The sequence below is a fragment of the Mastomys coucha genome, unplaced genomic scaffold (assembly GCF_008632895.1).
Source record: "Mastomys coucha isolate ucsf_1 unplaced genomic scaffold, UCSF_Mcou_1 pScaffold22, whole genome shotgun sequence".
In the NCBI taxonomy this organism is placed as follows: Eukaryota; Metazoa; Chordata; class Mammalia; order Rodentia; family Muridae; genus Mastomys; species Mastomys coucha.
The window spans coordinates 65,520,140-65,526,443 of record NW_022196905.1 but is presented as its reverse complement, the minus strand read 5'-3'; the positions used below and the strand labels follow the sequence as shown (position 1 = coordinate 65,526,443).

The window sequence follows — 6,304 nt, the reverse complement described above, 5'->3', positions numbered from 1 at the left end:
CAGGGCAGCTCCTGAAACTGGGTGATTTTTAAGCCTGTTTTTTTTTAAGGAGAAAACCACCAGCCACCTGCCAGTTACTATGAAGCCCACATTCAGTAGGAGCGGATCTCCTCAGAGGCACCGATTCAGAAGAAACTCAGCACTGCCTACGCCAGCAGCTAAATTGGGACACTGCTGGTAACTCTCAGAAACTGAGGACACAGTGATCATTTCCCAGCCTGCTTGATCAAAGGCTTTTCATCACTAGGGTCCTGCTTGCCCAGAGGTGATCATAAGTACTGCTTTGGGAAATCATGCTTCCTCCCCACCCTGCTCCCCACCAACCCATCCCCTCCAAGACTCCTTAGTGAATGCTTGTTCACAATCAAATCTCTGTTGTGGTCACTAGGAGGACCCCACCCCAGGCATCCATCCCATGTCAAAGGAGGCGGGATCACAGGTAACAAATAGCCCAGGTACCACCTAGCCCGGGAGAGATGTCCCAGTGTGGAAGGATCATAGAGATCATGTCTGGATGTGATGCCATTTTACTAATGGCATATCATTGAGGATCTCTGCTGGGGAATAGGAAGCAGATGGAAAGAACAGTGCAGACATAAGCCTGGGAGAGAAAGCTGGGTTCCTGCAAAAATCCTCAGGTCTGAGTGTCCTTTCCATGGGACCTTTCAGCAAGCAAATGGCCATTGCTCACTCCTAAAACATTTTGTGTCTCTTGCCAAGACCCTTGTTAATGTACATGAGTTCTTGTATAAATTGGGAATTTTTTACATGGGCAAGAGCTTTCTCTGTGCAGGTTCATTGTCAAAGAATATACCAACTGACTTCTGTCATCAAGAATGTCTGTGGAAGGGATCTCACCAGTTCACTCACTCTCCCCAAAGACCTAGATACCATAAGCAGGAAAGCCCCTCGAATCTAATCATCATTGGCATCTGCACTGGGGAGAATTTTGGTCAAGAACGTTAATATTGAATAAATATGTCTAGCATTTTGGGAACTCATGCTGAGCAAGGGTGCACGAGGTGGCAGCGGTTTGTGTGCATTAGTGGTGGCAGAAGGGGCAGGTCTGTGAACAGGTGGAGGTTGGCTGGTTGACTTGTGACTGTGTTTGATCTTCAAAGTAATAGACCAGAACCTTTATGGAATTAAGGTGACAGCAAGGCGGGCTGTACTTTCATATAAAGGCAATTAATTGTCTTTGATACTGAATCAGGAAATAATAAGTTTTTTTTAAAAAGTCTTCCTCTCAAATTCCAAGGGAACAAAGCTAAGGCTGGGGGACCACTCTTGGGTTTCCAGGCCACAGTATTGGGGGTATGCAGCCACGAATCGGGGCTCAAAGTCCTCTCCTACTTTCCGATAGTGCTGCCTGCAGACTGACCATGAAGTTTCTCTTTCGGAGTTGTATGTTTTAAAATGTATCTATCTGTTTACAATTTTTATTTGTATTGGGTATGTATGATGTATGTATGGACGCATGTGTGTGCCATGGTACCTTGTAGAATCAGTTCCAGGAACTGAACTTGGGTCTTTAGGGTTAAAGAACATACACTTCACTCACTGAGCGACACATCCATGGCTGGGCCATGCATGGGACCTGGATAAAATTTGTTCAAATATTCTGAACATTTCTGTGAAAATGGGGGAAGCTAATATTCAAATGGATGGATGGATTTAAGTTAGGGAGGTGTCTTAGGGTTTTACTGCTGTGAACAGACACCATGACCAAGGCAAGTCTTATAAAAGACTTTAATTGGGACTGGCTTACAGGTTCAGAGGTTCAGTCCAGTATCATCAAGGTGGAAGCATGGCAGTGTCCAGGCAGGCATGGTGCAGGAGGAGCTGAGAGTTCTACATCTTCATCTAAAGGCTGCTAGTGGAAGACTGACTTCCAGGCAGCTAGGGTGAGGGTCTCAAAGCCCACACCCACAGCGACACACCTACTCCAACAAGGCCTCATCTACTCCAACAGGACCACATCTACTAATAGTGCCACTCCCTGGGCTGAGCATGTACAAACCATCACAGGAGGTTTATCCTGTGTGGTACTGTTAGTCTTATCTACAAAGGAGGGCCTCCGTGGGAGAAACAACAGTCCTGAGCGAGAAGGAGTTCTGTTTGCAGATTGCCTTTGGGCTCAAACTAGCTCCTCTCTCTGAGCTTCCTGCCATAGGCTTGTTAACCTCCAAGGTCATGGGAGTCATCCTTAATACCAATCTCCCTGTTAGTCCTGACTAGCAGAGGAGTCAGGCTTACAAACCTAGAAGTGCCTTTAACCCCAGCTCTGGCCATGAAGAGCTTATCCAGATGAGCCTCCCTTAATAGTAAGGAGAGGTGAGCCCACTAGATCCCATATGGAAGCATCTTATTTCAGTCAGGGGTTGGGTAGGGCTCAAACAACAGGAGCTGCAGACGCTGAAGACTCCATTGGCTTCCTCAGCCTTCTTCCTCCGTCTGTCTTTAGAGGAGGCCACATCTGCTTGGTGTTTATCTTAAGTTTGTCTGGCGAGAACACAGTGAACAGAAGTTGACTGGGTGCTAGGAAACTGGTGGGGAAAACTAAGAGTGTGACTTCTGTTAGCAGGAGCATCTTCCCTGCTGTCTTAATCACATTTCATCTTATTGTTATGCTCCTGGGCTCTGAGGAAACTCTCTGGGCTTAAAGTCTGGCTCAGATGCTATGCGACTGGACACATCTCTGAGCCTCTCATTAATCTACTTGTCTGTAATGTTGAGACTGGCCCTGTTACCTCCATAGATGTTCACTACTTTTGCTTTGCTGTGACCAAGATACCTGACACAGGCAACTTAAGGGAGGAAGAAAGAGTTCCTCTTGGCTCACAGTTTCAGAGGGCTCAGTGCTAGTGGCTTGTGCCCATGTGCTATAGACAGAAAATCTTGGAGCTATAGAGGAGAAACACCGTTGAAGTCATAGTCAACAGGGAGTGGAGGGAAGGAAGAATGATAGCGATTGGCTGCCCCCCACCCCTTCTCCCTTTCTCTGTCTGGGTTCTTAGCCTATGGGATAGTGCCACCTGTGTTCAGTGTAGGTCTTAGGTCTTTAGTTAATCCTCTTTAGAAAGGTCTTCAAGGACACACCTAAAAAAGGACCTCACCATTCTCCCTCGTCACGTTGACTAATGAACATTATAAAGTAGTAGAACCTACCTCAGTGTGAGAGTGCCAAATCAGTTAGCTCAGGTTAGCACATGGTGTAGTGATAGCTCTGGGTACATGTTGCCAAGTATGTGATAAGGGGCGTGTTAGTAGAAGTTGGGAATAGGATTCCTAGAAGATGGGTTTTATTACTTTATTACTCCCAAATGAAGCTCTTAATTAGTTGTCAAGTACAATCCTTTTTCTATAAGAGAATGGGGCATGTCTTTGACCCTATATGTGAATCCTAATATGATGGGTAAACTGAAGTTTTAATAATTCTGTTTAGCATTTCTGGATTCAATGTTTGATACTGGATGATAACCCACTACTACCAGACCAGCCTTGATGCATAATTTTGGATAAGCTTTTCTCAGTTCCTGCTTGGTTTTTTAGTAGATCTGGGATGGAGTCTTAGGTTTGTGGCCCCCAACACAAATGTTAGCTAAAGGTTCCAAAGCTCTCCCTCAACTTTGCTGTCCCACAGGATCCCCTAGTCACACACGGTGCTACACACATGGTCTCTGTGTGTTGAGATCCTGCATGATAGGGCTACTGCCAAGGTCTAATACAATGGTGAGAAGACCCATTGGGTCCTCTTCAGCAGTTACTTACTGAGCTCTGACTGTCAGGCACTGATCTGGATGCTATGGAAAAAAAGAAAAAGATAGGATGCATGAGAGCTTAGAACACAGTAGCTTTCAATTTAGGATAATCTTTTACCCCAGGGGACATTTTTATAGTGTGTGGAGTTGTTTCGGTTTTCACAACTGTAGGGTGACAGTGGTATGGGTGTCAAAGGGGAGGAGGTATTGTTGCTAAATGCATCTTGTATGCACTAGAGGTGCTAAGTAGGGTACACAGGAAAGCCTCCCCCCCAATAAAGGATGATGGGGTGGGCAATGGCAATAATGGAGAGGTTGAGATACCTGAGAGAGGTGAAGCCCATGTAAAGAAATCACTGTGTACAGTGAGACCTAATGAGGCAGCATGGGCCAGGACAGTCAGTGTGTGCTTTAGGAAGCCACAAAATGAAGGGGGTGAATTGCAGTGGGAGTTCGTTTCAGAAGTGTTCAGAAGTCTGAGAGGGGAGAAGGTGGGGGATGGGAATGAAGTGGGAACAGGTGGACAACATAGTCCAGCAGAGGAGTCTCTAACAATGAGGGACAGTAGTATACTGAAGACAAAGAGCTGTTGGCCAAGGCTGCTTCACTGGGAGGAGATCACTAGTAGCAAAGATCTAAGAGTCAGGCACAAACTTAGCTCTGGATCCTGGATCTCTGCAGAGTACCTCTCTGACTCTCCTAGGGAGTAACCTGCCTATGATTCACACTCCATGTCTGGAAAGTATTCCCTTTTCCACAGGGTCATGGTAAGAGCACATGAATGGATGTGTGCATGCATGTGAGATTTGCTAATCCAATGCTAGTGAGGAGATGGAGCAAGAGCTGAGCAGGCGGAGCAGATGGATGGCCAACTAGCTATCCATGATGGGTCTCACCAAGACCCCTGGGCTTCTGCGGTGGTCTGACAAGCATGAGAAGATTAAGAAGGAGAAATGAGCTAGGTTTCTTATTTAGGGTAATGGAGGAGATGAAAACTCCAGATCACACAAGCACAAGAGGGTGGATGAACTAGAAAGATAAAGCCCACTCATATCTATCACTAAAAATCATATGTATGTAGAAAGTTCTTGAACATCTGCCTACCTAATGATAATTTTATTTGATTTTTTTTAATTTATAGATTTTTAAAATTTAAATATTTTGGTAAGCATGAGCCAAACATATAAACTATGTGAAGTGACTATTCTTGGCTCTGATTATACTAAATATTTTAGGTTATATTAAAACATGATGTCATAAGTGCCTATAGCACACCTGACTATACCATCTTGTAAGTTTCTAGGCCAAGCGCAATTGGTTGTGCTTTGATATTGCACATTGTACCCTTCTGTTGTCTGTTTTCAACCCACTACTGCAAGGAAGAAAGGTCTCAGGCCTGGGCTTCCTTTACTCCAAAGACTTTCCTAATCCAATCCTCTGTGTACGAGAGGCTCATTGGTTCTTATGGGTTTCAATTGCTCTGTTCCTAACCACAATTTGCAAACCCCCAAGAAAATGTTCTGAGCGAACTTATGATTTGGTGCTCCCTCAAACCACTTATCATCCACTTATCCAAAAAGTATTTATCGTATATATTATTTCTGAAGAACTGTTCTAGTCTCTTATAGGAACTATAAACCAGATATGGGAAAAATATAAGGGAAAAAATCTCTGTTCCCTTTCTAAAGGAAAGGCAGAAAGTAAGTACATACATAAATAAATTAATAAATAGTATGTTAAAAGGAGAGAAATGCATGAAAGGAAAGACAGAAGAAGGAACAGAGTAGATGGTCTCACAGGCAAGCATGTAGCTGACGGTAATAGTTGCTAGCTACATCCTTCCATTGACAAGGTGAGATTCCAGCAAAGGCTTGGAGGGTCTGCAGGACCAAGGTGCTACAGGCCCTGAGGGAAGACACTGTAGGTGAGTCAAAGCCGAGAGCCTGTCCCACAGCTGGCCAGTTATGCTCCAGAAGCTGTCTGTGGGAAGTTGGGCTCCCGAGGGAAGTGAGCGAGTGCCTGGTAGGGAGACAAGGATAACAGGATGGCAGATCTTGGAGCGTTTTGCGGGCTACTATAAGAAGATTGGCTACAACTCTGAGTGAAATGGGAGCCACTGAGGAGTTTGCAGACAAGGAGTAATAGGATCTGACAGGTTTAAAAAGAAGTTACTCTGGCCACTGTGTTGGAAATAAGTGAAGTGGCTTAGGGTAGAAATACGAAGAGGCCAGATGAGGTAACAGTGGTTTGTCCATAGTAACACATGTACTGGAGGAAAGCTTTGTGTGTGTGTGTGTGTGTGTGTGTGTGTGTGTGTGTGTGCATGCGTGTATGTTTGCATGTGTGTATGTGTGTGTAGGGCATAACTGGGGTAATTGTGGAGGAAACTATGCTAATCAGAAATCAGCTTTCTGTTTCTGGAACAGAAAGCCTAAGCTAATCAACTTAAAAGAAAGGAAAGCTGGTTTTGGCTCCTGACTTTAAGAAAATAGAGGAAGAGAAGGAAGGGGCTGAGGTTCCAATACCTCTTTTTTTTTTTTTTT

The 6,304-nt window shown here is 44.7% G+C and overlaps 1 protein-coding gene across 3 annotated transcripts in view; it reads left to right on the top strand.

Moving 5' to 3' along the window:
- The window catches only part of Txk (TXK tyrosine kinase), a 56,632-nt gene that overhangs the window by 5,587 nt on the left and 44,741 nt on the right, over nt 1-6,304 (top strand). The window contains exon 1 of one of the 3 annotated variants that reach the window (XM_031342615.1): nt 22-265. The exons of the other annotated variants lie outside the window; for them this stretch is intronic. The gene's annotated coding sequence lies outside the window, so the exon portion shown is untranslated. Of the gene's footprint in view, nt 1-21; nt 266-6,304 lie in introns of those variants that run through there. 3 annotated transcript variants of the gene reach the window in all.